The sequence below is a fragment of the Rhea americana genome, unplaced genomic scaffold, assembly GCF_003343005.1.
Source record: "Rhea americana isolate MKP2758 unplaced genomic scaffold, rheAme1 scaffold_63, whole genome shotgun sequence".
Classification (NCBI taxonomy): Eukaryota; Metazoa; Chordata; class Aves; order Rheiformes; family Rheidae; genus Rhea; species Rhea americana.
This window is the reverse complement of record NW_028186790.1, coordinates 1904192-1921909: the sequence shown is the minus strand read 5'-3', so window position 1 is coordinate 1921909 and position 17718 is coordinate 1904192.

The following is a 17718-nucleotide window of genomic DNA, read 5'->3' as shown; positions in this document are numbered from 1 at the left end:
TTAGATCATTGCTGTGAACTTCAAATTCAGGGCTTCATTCGGGAGGTAGAGATCATAAAATTAATTTTTCCATCCTGCTCCTTCCCTGATGCTCAGTTCGATGACTGCATTCCAATGTGGCTTTTGGCCAGTGGCCTTTAGTAATTCACTCTCARAGACGTTCTTTCCTCACAGCTTCTTTGCCTGGGAAGGCAAGCTTAGTCCCGAGATAAACAACTCCTAAGTTTTCAAGGAGAAGCTAATCATTTCCTTTCAGCCTTAATTTCCCAGAATGTAGAGTCAAAATGGCAGCAATAAACATTATGCCACAGATCTATTTCTCCTCTGGCCTGTGGCTACAAGCCCTGACTAAGAGTAATATGARTCTAGACAAGCTAACTGAAAGGAGGCTGTACCTCTCCATTGAATGTTATCCATGAAATTGCAAGGAGAAATCAATCTTGTTTTCCTTTGGATTTGGTTCACTGTTTTCCCTTATCTGCTACAATGTCAGAAAACAAAAGCTTTCCTATATAGACAGGGACATAAAAGGGAGACGTTCAGAGTATGTAACTTTGGGTATATAGCTTAGCTCCCAAGGACACTCACGATGAGTAGAGAAGTCTTACTCTGGGATGATGGACAAGGCGATTGCCCCGAGGTGTTCGTGCCATCTCTACTGCKCAAAAAATAGCTGTTGTGAGCAAGCTCCTGAACACTGCAGTTTACAGCCTGGCTTTTTTCTCCTTGTGAAGTTCCACAGCTTTTCCTTCAGGAGCTAAGCACGAGCGCCCAAAATGCTGTGCAGCAGAACGGGGGAGCTGGCAGAGGTGACCTTACAGCTCCTCCAAGCTAAGGTCTCTCTAATCCTAAATTAGGAGGATAATCTTCCAGGGCTCTCTAACTGGTCAGCTCTAAGACAGGCTCTCGCAGAGTCTGCGAGTCTGTTACAGCTGAAGATGAGAGTTAAAGATGAAAGCTAACAGGTTCACTTTCTTGTTCATCTGCCACTAATTTCAGTACCCCATAAGTACTGGAAWGAAAAACATTTTAAATCAGTCAGCCCAGACCAGTCATGCTAATTTTTCAATRCTTCCTTAAATACCAGGAAATTTTCAGAAAATTTCAGAATTTTAAATAATGCCATGTTGTGCCAAGATTCCCTCAAAATTCATCTCATGTCTGAATCACATCATGGGAAAAGCAGTATCGAGTTTTAGACTTARACTTCTTTAGCTGTCTTGCTGAATGCTGCCCATCTTTCTGAAATAAATTGCTAGCTTTAAGCAATATCAATACAAGTTACATCAAATAGAATTTTTACAGGTAGCAAAGGATCACAAAAAGTAGCCATCAGTAGAGAATCATGACCAAATAGGAATGTTTCTCATGGGGAGTAACACTCTTTAACATTTTATTAATGTTCTCGAAATGCCTATAAAATTCTGATGAATAAAAACTGAGACTGCCTTAGAGATTGTCAGGCAGTTTGTGATTATTATAGTAGAAGGTGATTACAGTAGGTTAGATCACCTTCTAACCTGTGCCAATTCTAACAGCATACGCTTTAATACAGTGAAACATAAAATGATGCTTTTCATAACAATGCAGTGAGGTACAGGAAGCTTATAGGAGTCTGCATCCAAGAACCAACTGTTTGAAACTGAAGCCAGAGGAATTCAAGTTAGAAATCAGCACTGCTTTGTGTCAACACCATTAGAATGAGCTAGCAAAGGAAGGAGAAGTTTCTTCACCTAATAATGTCATTGAATAAATGGAAATACCTTTGCTCTCCAGACCAACAAAAGTCTTTGGTGATTAGATGGAAGGTTAAGTGGGATTACCTGTTGGTCTTGTCTATGGGCCTGACCAATGAACCTCTAAAGTCTTTCTTTACTTGACGACCTTTGCAGCTGAGCCACTGGGATAAATTGCTCAAGTCTGCAACACACAGATCTGTGCTGCCTGTTTTTGGAATATTTTTTCAATTTTTTTGAATGAAAGCATGAAAGCTAAATAAAACACTAAAACATGAMATAAATACAAGCAGGTGCTATTTTATATCTATACAAAGAGCAAAAAAAGCAAGCTGGAAASTTCATCCTGATCTGCCGTATAAAATAATTGTTCTGAATTTTGTCAATAAGTATGATATCATACTGTTTTTTTCTTTTCAATACCCATTAAGTATCTGACTTTTCCCAGAGTAATGATAATTAATTAATTATTGCATCAGAAGTTAGTATGTTTAAAGTATCTAAGAAGAAAGCCAATTTAATATATAACCTATTGATTGAATAAGCAGCTAAGAAAGCTTCAGAAGAGGATGTAAAAAGGATGGGTATCCATCCTTCCCAGGCAGGAAGATATGGGGTGGATTACCAGTGTTGCACATTCAGAGGGTGAAATGGGATGAGGCATAATTTAAGGAATTGTTTTCTTCATATTGGTTGCTTGTAGACCATCTATTCTGAATATTCATGTAGGCACTGATTTGCTCCTGGTCTGCTACAGCACTGTTAAGGAAACTACTGCAAGATGTGAATTATATTATATCTTTTCTGGTGGCATCAGTAGCACTGAAACTGAGAAGAGTTTATTATAGTAATTTAGTTTAATCTGCTGAATATTACAGGCCATAAACTTTCATCCTTGACCAGTGAGAGACGGGGTACTAGACTAAATGGATCAATCTTTGCCTTTGTGGTATGTTTTAGTCTGTTCAAAGCCAGTCACAGTCCCTTGATTACAGCTATCTGCAGGTGATTTTAGGTAGTTTTTCTGTATTTTTTTCCTGCAGAGAGGTTAATTGGTTCACTTTACTCTGTCTTTTTTCATCTTTTTTTCTTGTAGTTGCTGCATCTGCTCTAACAGATTTAAAGCCAACGAGTGTATTCTCCAAAAAGGATTTGGTTTCAGGTTTAACTATGCAGACAGTTTCAAAAGTGTCATTTGTTATCATCACGTCTCCAGTAATTCAATGTACAGAGTCTTGGCCTGAAAGCAAACACAGCACCCAGGCTGAATGCAGATATTTTTTGCATTTAGAATTCCAAATTCAGTTTACTTGATGAATTTGTTCAACAGATTATTCATTATCTGGGAAAAGTCAGATACCTAATGGGTGTTTGAAAAAAAAAATCTAAACAGTATGATATCATGCATACTGACAAAATTCAGCACAACTATTTATATGGCAGAGTGTTAAAAAGTTGTTACATCTTTTTTTTTGTTTAGCTGCCAAACTCTTAAATAGAACTCCTGCTACAGTTGGGTACAGCACATGGTACAATGATACCTCTGCTTTAGAGGGAGCTCTGCTCATTCTGATGAATCAAARAATCCATCATTATTTGTGGGTTTCTAACTTCAGAATTTTGGGTCTCCTACAGGTTCTTGTGATTTGGGTGTTAGAACATGATACGAATACTCCAAATGCAAAAGTTTATAACCTGCCAGAGAAAATGAAACCTCAGAATTCTCTGGTGAACTTTGATGGATAACAAATACTCTTGCTAATTCTCCAGTTATTACTTCCTAATACTGCTTAACTGACCTGTTTTTTTTTCTGTTATATCCCCTCTTAATTAGACTATTCTCTCTGTAGACACGTATTTCCTTCTGTGCTAAGTAGATTCTATCTCTATTTCTCAAATTTCTTCTTCTTTTTTCTTCTTCTTCTATTTTCTTCTCCCTAGTTTGGAGATAGTTTAATTTTCAATGCAAATTACACAAGAAACCCTTTGGTCTACACAAGATGTTACAGCTCTGGAGGAATTTGCTGCTGATGGTGTGTGCTGTGCATCTGTGCACATCCAAGCATCCATGTAATGGATTTAGATAGCCCACAGTTTCATTACTGTGGCTAAGGATACTCAAGGATGAATACCCCTAGGTGATCTCTTAGTGCACCATTCTTGGACCGTTGTCAGAAGGCAGACAGGATTCCTGGCCTTGCCTGAGAATCTGTACTATTTTCAAACCCCAGTGTTTCACAAGAGGCTACAAAAAATGTGGATACTCACTCATTCTATTTTGCGGAAGATCTATCAAAAGCAAGATGTTTGAAACACTGCAGACCTGGTATTTGTTATGCTTTTATCGTTTGCAATTTAGAAGCCGGAGCCTGTGTGAACCCTTAAAGCAAATTTCCATAGCATGATAATTCTTGATAACATAAGAAGTATGGCTATTTGTAAAAGTGGTGTCTGGAGGGCAGCCAATCCTTCTGTTTTATGTAGCTGTGGTGTTTTTCATCACAGTGGTGTTTTTCTTATCTCCATTGGGCATGTTTTCCTTTGTAATCCATTCTGGTTCCAGCTCAGGTCTTTAAACTATAGGTCATTTGCTGTTTCCACTAAGGAAGCAAGATAGATTTCTTTACCATGACCTTGGAAGTTATTCATTGTAATTGTTCACCACAGAAAAATGTCACCCATGAAAATGATTCAGAAAGACTGGCAATGTTAATGGAGTTTTAAGGGATAGCCATGGGCACWGCAATGTGGCATGGGTCATCTTGATCGCTTCTCTGTCTCTTAGCAGCATATGATATCAACCAGCTCAGTAATGAAGGGAATTGCACCTCTTCACTGTAGCGTACAGTAGAAATTAATCARGGAGAACTACCACTTTCAATAGCTGGCAGGCACTCTGAAGAGTGCATAAAGCTTGTTTCCCCTAGGCCGACGATAGGGAGCAAGCGAGGAGGAGGGCTGTTCCTCATTGCCTGCGTTCCTTGTCATCGTTATTAGTGGTACATCTTGGTTCCCAGATGCCTTAGCCAAAATAGGGCCCCTGTGGTATGAACTAGTGTACACGTTCAGGTACAAACATATCCTGCCTTGCAGTGTTCGCAAACCAAGCATATGAGCCACACACACACAAAAAAAAGGAGATTAAATAAGTTTGGGCACTTTTTTTCACAGAATGAGATCTAGTTTTTTACCCGCTTTTAACCTATGAAATGTTACTCAAGGTAAAGCCCAGAAACTTTCAAGTGTAATAATGATAAGGAGGAGGAGGAACCTTTAAGCAAAAGAATAATATTGTTAGAAGAACAAAATGGTATCTGAATAATATAAGGCTAGAATTTAGTAAAGGAATGAACTATTTAAACAATAAAGTCCTGGAAGACACTACCAAGGACATGTGGAGCAAAGACAATCTAGTTGTGAGTATGCGTTTGTCTGGAGTATAAATATGACATGGCTGTCTTTGATTAGGAAGAGCTAGACTCAAACCCCAAGTCCCAAATTCCTAAACTCATACATATTTCAGAAGTAAATGTGTATTTTGAGCCTTTCACTCCCTGTATATTTCTCTAGGTCTACTCTTTTAGACCAGGACAGGATAGCCTAGCAAAAGTGTTGCAGGTGTGAAAAAAAGAAATCTTGTATGTAAAAAAAAGTCTATGTTTTCAGAGGAGATTCATAGTTTTGCTTCCCTGAGCATCAGCATCCTAGAAATTGGTGCTCTTGCAGGATTTCTTTCGCTTCCTTCCCCTGCATCTTTCTCTCCATCTTTTAAAACCCTGAAATCATAGGTTGTGTTTGCAAGTTCATGTCATATTGTTACACTAACCAGCTCCAAATCTCAGGACAAGAGTCCTGGTTGGAGGAGTGGCAGGTGAACCAAAATGGCAACAAACACCCTGGGATCACCAAGGAAATTATTAACAGTTGCTTTTAAAAAGGAGGTGATCTGAATCATGCAGGAGTTTAGTATTGCAAAAAACAGGTGGAATATTCCAGATCAAATTTCATAATTCCAGGATGCTTTTTTTTCCCACTTCTTTTGCTGAAAACAAGAGCAAAAAAAAAAAAAAAATAAAATCCTTGCACGGTAAAGGCACCAGTCAGCAGAAGCTGGGCTTCTTTCCTGGGGAAAATCTCCAGATAGCTCAGTGGGAATATTTAATCTGATTATGTTTTAGGGATTGCTGCCACTTAATTAAATTGTTTCTGCATCTGCACGTGCTCCTATATGTACAAAAATGGCAGAATATCAATTCAAAGAGTTTCTTCCAAAATCTTCATTGTTTGTCTAGGTCAGAAATATGGCAGGTCAAACGTGGCCAAACATCTTTTAAACAGCTTGAACACATACAGCAGAGAAAAACGGGAGCAAGTCAGCAAGGAATTAGGTATACTGAGATCCAGCTGAAAACCTGATGTTGTTCAGGTTCTCTCTGCACAAATGCCAGACTCGCAGGCAGGATTGCTACTCACCTAATAAATGCTGCAAATTCACTGGAGGAAAAAATGTTTGAAAAAAAGGAGAAGAAGACCTTGCAGCAGTACAAATCTCTAGTCTTTTATTGTAAGTGATCAGAAAAAAAGTGATTTAAGCACCGAAAATGGACAAAGTTTGTATTATTTCCAAATATTTCTGAAATATTTTGAGAAGAACCCAGTAAGTCCCAGATCAAAAGGAAACACACTTCCTTGAAGTTCATATTCTCACAGGGCTAGAATATATTCCCTATGTGTCTGTAGGCACTCAGTGAGTGATATCACAGCTCATTTCCTTCCTTGTTGTTTTCTGCTCAAAGTATGGAAAAACACAAAATATTAAAAAAGAGTTAATTTGGGATCACATACACCAAAAAAAAAAAAAAAAACCTTTCTGATCCTTTTGTTCTTTCTTTTTTAATAGTTTTCAAAGCTGCATAAAAAAAATAGATTGGCTTGGGCTCAAGCAAAAGCTTCTGCTAAAAATGATTCATCAATAACATGTTATAATCACAGTGATGAATACACACAGCTTCTAAAATTTGTATCTATTTGCTTTAGTGGGCTAAATTTAAAAATGTGGAACACTGACCCTTACAATTCTTCTGCAAAAAAAGAAAAAATATATATACATGTATATATGAAGTTAATAGATCTCACCCCCTCCATACTTTTTCACTTGCCTTGTTCTATRTTAAGGTATATTAAATATCTTCTATAAAGTTAGCCCCAATTTGTACTGTTGCGAATGAAAAGGAATCGAACCAGAGCCAGTCAGTCTAACGCCACAGTCATTAGTTGCCTCTAGTGCTCTGGGTGAAAAGGCCTGTAAACAGCCAGCGGAGCTGGTGACACAACGTGTGGTGCCGTTGGTACCYTATATGTGGACTCAAGGCCTCTCCCACCGGACGTGCAGTCTTGCACAGTTATCCTGGTGCCCGGACACGGAGACAGCTGGGCTGCAGCTGGAGATGCTGTGGGCAGTCCGACCRCCCAGCTCCCTCAATGCTGCCGCTGGCACTCTCTTGAACCGATCTGAACAGGATAGATAAGGCTTGTGTGCGCCGTGCAAGGCCAGATGGGTCAGAAATAGCTGAGTTTGCCCTGGGTGAAGGAGAAGGGTCAGCTAGCACAGGCACCCCACCTGGAGCTGTGTTACGCTAGCAGGAGGCACGGCCGCCTCGCAAGCTCTGCTGCGGTCCCGTGAAATGCAGCTGTTCTGCCTTCCAGACCCAAGAGAGGTTCTGCAGGCTCCTGCGTGGTGAGTGCATGTTTCCCCATGCTCAGAGGGAGCTCCAGGACCTCTTAACTGAGAGCTCCACGGCATGGTGTTACCAGGACTTCAGATTAGGAAGGGCAGGGTCAGCTACGCTTCTGCCAGGCAACCTCTGTTTTGCATGTGGTATAGCACCTCAGTAAAGTGTTATATTTCAGAAGCATAATTCCTCTTTAAATTAGGTGGAGTGCTCCAAATTAAATACATGAAATGATGCTTTAATCATTCAAATACCTCTGGCCTCACCTAATTACCTTTTACCTTCTGCAAATAGTGCGAGACATTTTGAAGCCCAAGTCTATCCCTCATACATACCCTCCTAACTTGCAGTTAATTGGTGAGTCGTGTCATAATTGCGCTTAAATTAATATGCCTTTTAAAAACTTTTCAGTTCCAGTGTCACCTATTCCAATATGGTCACACACCAACAGCAATATGTACAGGAATGTAATTATTTTCTAATGTGTTTTTACAGTAATGGAATCAAATGACTTAAGCTGTATGCTTAATTTCTTTTCTGTCTAATTGTACATGAGGATTCTATTTGTTAAACAAAAACTGGCAATGTTGTTAGCTCTGAATATATGCAGATAGCAGTTTCAATTTTCCTTGTGCTTCCTTACTCATATATTTGCTGCAATAGACATTTCCTCTGCCATTATAGGCCTAGAATGCAATTTTAGAAGTGTATATAAAAACTAATAACACCATTGTATTTTCAGCTGCCACTGAAAAAAAAATCAGGTCTCCTCTGGAGCAATTGCTCCTATGGAGCAATATTAATTGTGAAAGGACAGCACTATTACTGGGATTCTGAACTGCTCAGTGGCAGAAAGATTGGTAAACTGTAAGAAATTCAGAGCAAAATAAATAAATAAATAAATGGTCTTGGTACTGGCTTCCACCGAAAGGCTTAAAGATCAATAGGGAAAATGGGAATTCCATTTGTATTTTTATTTCTGTGTAGGCCCTGTGTAAAAATAGAAAAGGAGAATGAAAAATGTAAATATCTGAAAGTTGCAAAATTTGCAGAGGAAGAAACCATCATTAAACAAAATAAAAGCGTAACTGTTTCCTAGTGCCATGAGTCAATCGCAGGAGCTGCTTTGCTCTGCATGTGTCCTGCTGTGATGAACAATTAGGCACCAGCCAACATGCAGATTCACTGTGGAAAATTAGCTTAAAATGCATTGCGAGGGAATATCTGAGCAATATAACTTGGCACTCATAACGGTGTGGGTTTACCAGGTAGAACTGTTCCCTCTTCATCAGCAGTATTTGSTGTAAGACACACCAGGATATGTGATGAGGTAAAAGCAGATGCCTGTCTGCCCTTCATATTTGCATCAAGGCTAGGTGAGTCCTGAATAGAARAGCGTAGGGCACGAAAAAATGAAGGAAAGAAATCTAGCTTGTATACTAGAGAAGGTCACTCTGTTACTCTCCCTTTCTCTCATTTTTGCAGTTGTGTATTTTTTTTCTCCCAATAGTTTTCTAAAAATCACAGTAATATCACAGATAACCAAACAAAAAGGAAAAAAAGAAAAAAGAAAAAGAAGTAAACTAGTTTAGTTCCAGAAACAGAATATCTTAAACGGTAAAAATATTACGGAATGATTTCATGATGTATAGTCAGACTAATATTCAGAAACTTTATATTAAAAATAGAACAAAGGAAAACAGTTTTGGAGTACATATCTCTTGTCAGGACCTTTTCAACAATTGCTATTATTTTATGTGCTTATTACCAAAAATTTTCCTATAATACCACAAGAAGGAGAATCACTGCGTCCCAYCCTGTTCAACTTCTTCATCAATGACCTGGATGAGGGGACAGAGTGCCTCCTCAGCAAGTTTGSTGATGATCCYAASCTGGGAGGAGTGGCTGACACACCTGAGGGCTGTGCTGCCATTCAGAGAGACCTGGACAGGCTGGAGAGCTGGGCAGAGAGGAACCTCATGAGGGTCAACAAGGGCAAGTACAGGGTCCTGCACCTAGGGAAAAGATAACCCTAGGCACCAGTACAAGCTCGGGGCTGACCTTTTGGAGTGCAGCTCTGCAGAGAAGGACCTGGGAGTGCTGGTGGATGACAGATTGACCATGAGGCAGCAATGTGCCCTTGTGGCCAAGAAAGCCAATGGTGTCCTGGGGTGCATTAGGAAGAGTGTTGCCAGCAGGTGGAGGGAGGTGATCCTACCCCTCTCCTCAGCCCTGGTGAGGCCTCATCTTGAGTCCTGTGTCCAGTTCTGGGCTCCCCAGGACAAGAGAGACATGGAGCCACTGGAGAGAGTCCAGCGTAGGGCTACGAAGATGATCAGAGGGCTGGAGCATCTGCCCTATGRGGAACGGCTGCGAGAGCTGGGCCTSTTCAGCCTGGGGAAGAGAAGACTGAGGGGGGATYTGATCAATGTGTACGAGTACCTGAAGGGAGGGTGTCAGGGGGATGGGGACAAGCTCTTTTCAGTTGTCCCATGTGACAGGACAAGAGGCAATGGGCAGAAACGGTAGTTAGCACTCAGGAAGCAGAAGGAAGATGTTTGGAAAGGGAGAGATGATTATCTATTAAAGAGAAAGATAAGATTTTTTTTTTTTCTTTTAAAATGCAGAATATGGAGAACCTATCAGAAAAGGAAGATTTTGTCATATATTAAAACAAATGCTTTGAAATAGTATGAGTTAGCATGCTGCAGAGTTGTGCTTTTTGTTCCTACGGTCATATTTTGAAAAGTTTTTTGTAGATCTCCCTGAAGGATCAGGACTGAGAGGCTGGAGACTTCATGACCACCTTGAGAGAACTGTTGAATTCCCAGCTATTTCTATTCTCTATCTATTATCTGAGTGTGTTCATTTTGGTGCAAGTTGGTCTCTTTGTTTCACCTATTCCTTTTCCTATGGAAAAGGCTTTTGGTGCATCTTGGAGGTGAGTGGAAGTACAAGATCTGTTGGTTCCATGATGGATCATGTTCTACTGTAAAAGTTATGGGGATCAGTTGGCAAGTTATACACCTTTTATTCCACACAGTCTTGTYCTGTTCAGGGCAGTTGGTCCACAGGTGGGAGGCTTCTGTTAGTTAGTCTRTCATTATGGGAAGGCTGATTAAAAATTCAGAGGGATCATTCTCAGACAAGTTATTTCAGGACAGAAAGTTGTTCATTTAAGGTATAGTTGCATACTGACTTCCTCCCTTGGTGTTAGGTTGCAATTGTGAAACAGAACTAAGGATTTATGGCCATCAGGGGATCTCTCTTGCTAAACCAAGTTCTTAAATGTTTATTGGCTGGTTCTTTCAATCCAGTGATGAATTTCCTTATAGTGAAGAGTAGTGTTCCTCCTCAGACAGTTGATGTTGGTGTCATGTTTATCCTCAGAGCAAATTAAAGGTGCCTGAGGGTCTGACCATGTGACATTCAGCTTTGAGTGCTGACTTTATGCAGGTTGTGTGTGCTGGTCTGAGGGTTTAGAGTTGGCATCTGAATAACCCTAGATTCCTCCCCTTTAACTTGTCTAATTTGCTTACTCYCTGCTTAAAATGTTGGACCAAGGTCCTGTCAGGTTTGACAGGAAGAAGAGGCAGTCTATCTGCCATCAATGGAGGGAGACAGATACTTCCAAAGACATGCAGAGTCTGACTTCTTCTCTGCCTCTTTCATTGGCAATGCACACAACCAATAGGATGTGTGAGGCATCTGGAGCTATTCAGCCTCACACTTTTATAAATGCAGTCACCTGATGGGCCAGAGCAGACACRTGTCCATTTTTATGTGCAAGTCTAGTGCTCAGGGAGCAGGAGTTTTGGGTTATACACATTTAAAAAGCTTGGACTCACATCTAAAGAATTCAACTTAATCATCGTACCTCTGGGTATCCTGTATAAATATCTCCCTCCTCTTAGGGAGAGTTAGTAGGGCACTACTAGTGAGAGGCCACATCTGGGCTTCAGGACTCATGTTCCAGGATTAGCTTTGGTTTTATCCAGTGATGCTCTGATGTGTACATACCTCGCTCGTCCAGGTTGGAGTGTGGGGATCTCCTGTTCCTCTGCATAGTTCCGTATCTATCAGTCTGCCTTCAAAGTGGTCTTCTTCTGGTCCCATGATGCTTGTGTTTATGTCTCAGCATTAATTACATTGTAGAATATACTTGTTCTTACCTTCTTCAATCTGTCCTCCAGATCATAGTGTTCAAATAGGCATCAAGCGGAATRGGCAGGACCTTCCACTTCATGGGGGAGTGCACTGAAAGGTAGACATGCGGAAGAAGTACAGCATGCGACATGCGACAGGTTTCCATTTCACTCATATTTCTATTTATATTTAACTTCTGGGTCTTCTTTGGGGAATCCAGGCAGAGTTCTGCTGCCTGGTGGTAGCTTAGATGTTTTTGGATCCCCAGGAAAAAGGCCATCATACAGACAAGCACACCCAGGAACTTGKGAGCATAGCCATTAAATGTTCTGAGAAGTTTCAGACTAAGCAAGGTGACATTTACTATTTTAGGTGTCACCTGCAAGCTAAAGCAGCTCTGGAAAATAAAAATRACTGGATCCTTCTATGTAACTCAGGTGGAATTTAGACATGTACATCCCAGCTTATGCAAGATTTAGGAAGGGCGAATCCCATTCTATCTTTCTTGACACAGATCTGGACATGTATGTTTATGAACACATCTACAGGATGTTATTAGTGTCTAGTGACTTCTCCTTCCTAGCACAAAGATGCTGCCAAGAGGTACAAATATGGTAAGAGCATATTATCTAGCCATGATAGGCTATAACTTTTGTTAGTTCTGATGTGAAGTAATAGGCTATGACAAAAGCTGTATAACAGACTAATTCTTTCCAATTGGAATTTAACCTTTAAATGCCTAAGTAAGGTTTGGAATGGTTAATTAAATAATGGTTAATTAAATAATAAATTAAATAATGGTATTCAATAGGTATAACTTTTCAATGTGCATTTTTCTGCTCTMGAAACCATGTGCTTTCTATCCTTAGTTTACCACAACCAAAATATAGCCTTTACTAACAGATTCATTACTATAACAATTTTGAAGGAAAAAAATCTATATTGCATTAYAGATAAATCACTTCCTGGCTTGGGGGGGGGGGGAACAACTACAAATATCAATTTCATGTCAGCTGTGCAGACACTGTCAGCATAATGTTTTGAACTTGTCTGCTTGCTCATCACATTTTAATTAATGAGGGCATGAGCTGAAACAGGTGTTGGTAACAGAATAGACAGCARCTGGCAAACAATTTTTAGATCTACAATTAACTCATTTATACTGTTGTTCCAGAACACAGAGTTCATATAATTTTACATGGGAGGTTATTATAGAACTGAACAGTAGAGGCACATTCATTTTTCTGTCTCTGTGTTCTTMTGTTCTTTCTTTTTTTTGGATGACATTTTCCCAAGCTTGGTTCTCATGGTAAAGCTGATTGAAAAGTTTAGGCTATTCTTTTTCCAGCAGTAGGCAATTTATATTACTAAAACAATCTAATCAAGGAACAAAACGGCCTTTGAATAGAGAACACTAAATTCACTTCATTATCATCTCTGTTTCCAAAGTGAAAGCAGCATAAATTGCTTTGGAAGTAGTGCTCAGCAAATCCTTCTCCAAATCTGTATCTGTATAAATTGCCTCAGAATGAAAGTTGTACAAGTTCAGCAAAACCTACAATACATCAGGAATCTAATCAAACTTTAAACTCTCTGATTCAAGCATCTCGGGCACTTTAAACTGCATAACTGACTTTATTTGCTCTTGCTGTCTCCCATTCTGAGGCTTTTAGCATATATTTTTTGTAAAAAGTCATCTCTTAAAATGGGAACTTTAGGCATTACTAAGTGGTAATGGGAATGGTTGACAACATTCCCAGCTGTCTAAAATTAGCCAGCAAAAATCTCATCGATCCATGAAACCATGAACAGTAATAACATGCTGCTGCTTTGCTGACTGTATGTGTCATTGAGGAGGACAACAGCCTGAGGAAGAGCAAAGTTCAAGGTGGTCTGATCAAACCATTCCTCAGGTTAGGTAAATTTTGTTGATATATTCCATATTAAAGGGATATTTAATCCAAAGCTGATGGCTCAGCTTTGGAAGCACTGTGGAAGAGATAGTGAATGTTAATCTGGTGACAAGGCAAGCAACAAGAGAAGGGGTAATAGAGGAGAATGTACATTCTCTACAAGATCTGCACATCAAATATGATCTGCAAGACTGCCAAATAAAAAGGTTTAGGAAGTCAAAGAAAAAGCCAGAGAAAGGCTTCTCTAGCTTCTTTGGATCCTTTCTTTTTTCAGCACTTAATGACTAGCATGAATATCTGCTATTTTTTGAAGGAAAGGTGTTAGCACTGTTTGTGTCTCTGTAACCAGCAGACTTTGCCATTATATTGCTTTTAATATTGCCTTTATTRTGCTATTAAATAAAATAATGAGAATCTATCCATTCTATATCCATAGATATCCATATCTATCTAAGCTGCCCTCATTATCATACTATCCTTAGTACATAAYTGTGAAGAATATAAATGAAAGTATTTTCATTTTATGGTCAGAGAACAGAGCACCATCAAGCTTGTTTACATTAGTACATAAGATGGGACAGAGGCAGCCTTGGTGCTGAAGCTTTACCCAGCGCTAGAAATAAGTAGTCTCACAACTGCTCATGTTTATCCCACCTCAAGTTTAGAAAGCTTAACTAATACACTTCAGGTCCTAATTGCTGTGGGCTCCCGTTCAGCTGGCGGGAGGAGGTAGACGCCTCTTCCACTGCAGGCATGTTCCTCCCTGTCTGGCCCCAGGACACTTTATGCATAGCCACTGGMCTCAGAAGAAGAGGGGAGTGCAGGTTACTCAGGAAGGACACTCTCCCAAGAAATAGATGATGGGGATTTGAGGTGCACATTGAGACAATTTGTCCAACTTATTGAATAAACACTGACCACTAGGCACTGCAATAAAGTCTGGGCAGCAGCAACAGCAAAGAGGAACTCTGTTCTGATATTTGCCTATTTGCAGGTGAAAGTGGGTCTTTTCACATTCTACGTCCTCGGTAAAAGGAGATAACAGTATTCTAGAGAGGGGTAGGCATTCAGATAGAGCACTTGCTGATAGACTCCTTATTTTGGTTAGCTAYATGGATCTTCAAGTATTGTCTTGGAGACCCTTAGCTCTTCTTTGACTATAGAGGGAAACAAAATATCTAATTCAGGTGCTTTAAATCTCCCCAGTGAGAAACTCTTTAGGACCTGGGATACCCAAACTGGGCACACCAAAGCATCCAGTATCTTGTGGGTATTTTGACTTCAAACACTTGTTCTAGGAAATACAGGAAGACTGAAGCTGAAGCTAAAAGTAGGTGATTTGATTTTTGGATGAAGGCCAAAGCCCTGCACTGTCCTCCCTCCTATTTGCTATTTATCAGTTCTAAATTATAGTATTGGACATAAAGATCCACATCCACTGCATTTTCTTCCCTAAGCCACATTTTTCAATTAAAAAYCTGTCAAGAAGAACCTCTACCTGAAATTTAGACATTATAAATCTAAAGTACTTATTTTTGAGGACTTGTTGGCTTTCAATCTTTCTCAAAACCTTCTATGTATCCACTGCTTCCTACTGTAGAGGAAATGTATTTCTGTATAAAAAGAATACAGCTTTCCTAAGATGCAAAGGCTTGAGAAAAGGGACATTGTCTTTTTATTAACACTTCTTGGCATTGAATAGCACATCTTTGGGTAGAATGCTGCATATGTTCTAACATTCTCTATCCTGTAGGGTTCAACACTAGAATCAAGCTGCACTCTCCAAGGCTACATCTGTACTCACAGACCAAACAATCCTAGGTCACATTTTCTAATGGGAAGTCAGACTGTGCCTGTTGGCACTATTTGGCCACATCTACATGATGAAACTTCCTTAACCTTCAAGAGTGTTGTCATATCCAAGTTTTCTGTAGGGAATGATCCCAGGGCTCTTGCTTAAGCCTGAATAGAGTCCAGCATCTGTTTTGGAGAATACAAAACTGTGCTACAAACTATTGTAGTGACACGACAGTACAGGTGATCAAGTCCTGTTGCAGGAGCTTGTGCCCTGGCTGTGTAATTTACTGAGATAAACACAAATTAAGGTTATTATTTATATATAAAATCAGTGGAAGCATAGCTTCTCCTGTCTTCAGAGCAATCTAGCCTGAACAAGCATTAGCTAAGTCGGTACCCAGACGATCATTGCCAGCTGTTGCTGGGTAACGCTGTAGGAGCTGTGTGGGCTCCCCTGTTCTTGTGAGCCCTGAAAAGGGGATCCCTCAGGTGGATCAGTCTGCTTGTCAGAAGACTAAAATATCTTGAGATTAGTATCGATTAATAACAAGAGGCAACTGTGGGGGTAACCAGTTTTCTGATCCCTGAGAGAACACTTTTTGCACACAGGAAGGAGTTGATACAGCCCTGTGGCGTGTGAAATGCAACYAATATCAGCTCAGGAACAAACTCGTGTCATGATACAGGCTTCGGCTCTGACCCCCAACTGGCCACGCTATTTAACTGTTAACATAGTTACTGACATACTTCTCATGTGTGCCAAGTAGCACCACTCCAGACAGCAGCCTGGCATTGTTCTGGGATCACATTTCTCAGAAATTATTCCTGCTGGTAATCTGAATGTAGAAACTTTGTTTTASAGGAAAGAGAGCTTAGGTATGTGAACATGAGTCAAACCACGTCCTCAGATGTGGCCTCAGAGAATGGTCCTTAATCGTTTAATAGTATAGGTGTAGCTTGGCAGGGTTGGTACCTCTGCAGATGTTCCTGATACCTCAAGAGCCCATTTATTTGCTGAGCTAGCTCTGCTGTCCCATGGGAACAGAAACTGAAAGATCATAGAATCAGAAAGGTTGGAAGGGACCTCTGGAGATCTAGTCCAATCTCCCCACTCAAGCAGGGTCACCTAGAGCATGTCAGACAGAGTTGGGTCCAGGCAGGCCTTGAATATCYGCACAGAACGAGACTCCACAACCTCTCTGGGCAACCTGTTCCAGTGCTCCGTCACTCTCACAGGGAAGAAATTCCCCCTCACGGTCAGGAAGAACTTCCTGTGCTTCAGTTTCTGCCCATTGCCTCTTGTCCTGTCACATGGGACAACTGAAAAGAGTTTGTCCCCGCCCCTTCACACCCTCCCTTCAGGTACTTGTACACATTGATCAGATCCCCCCTCAGGCTTCTCTTCCCCAGGCTGAACAGGCCCAGCTCTCTCAGCCGTTCCTCACAGGGCAGGTGCTCCAGCCCTCTGATCATCTTTGTAGCCCTACGCTGGACTCTCTCCAGTAGCTCCATGTCTCTCTCTTGWGCTGGGGAGCCCAGAACTGGGCACAATACTCGAGATGAGGCCTCCCCAGGGCTGAGGAGAKGGGCAGGATCACCTCCCTCSACCTGCTGGCARCACTCTTCCTAATGCACCCCAGGATGCCATTGGCTTTCTTGGCCACAAGGGCACATTGCTGGTTCATGGTCAATCTGTCATCCACCAGCACTCCCAGGTYCTTCTCTGCAGAGCTGCTCTCCAGAAGGTCAGTCCCCAGCTTGTACCGGTGCCTGGGTTTTTTTGTCCCTAGATGCAGGACTCTGCACTTGCCTTTGTTGACCCTAATAAAGTTCCTCTCTGTCCAACTCTCCAGCCTCTCCAGGTCTCTCTGAATGGCAGCACAGCCCTCAGGTGTATCAGCCACTCCTCCCAGCTTGGTAGCATCAGCAAACTTGCTGAGGAGGCACTCTGTCCCCTCMTCCAGGTCACTGATGAAGAAGTTGAACAGGATGGGACCCAGTCCTGAGCCTTGGAGGATGTCACCAGCCACATGCCTCCAACTAGACTCCATGCCACTGATGGTGATCCTCTGATCTCTGCCTTTCAGCCAGTTCTCAATCTGCCTCACTGTCCACTCATCTAACCCACAGTCCTTCCCAAAACAATGGAAATGGGCATATTTGCAGTGTGGTTCATGTGTTTTTTTTCCCGATGGTCCTTCTGTAGTGAGGAGGAGACCCTGGCACTTCTGTATGTGAATTACACACAATGCAGACTCTCTTCCAGCAGTTCCAGAACCCTCTGGCACCCACTGGCTTCATTTCTCGCCTTATATTATTATTATTATATCCCCCTCATGCAARGCCCTGCCAAACTGCAGGACCTTTCTTGCCTACCTCCTCCTGGCCTTGGAG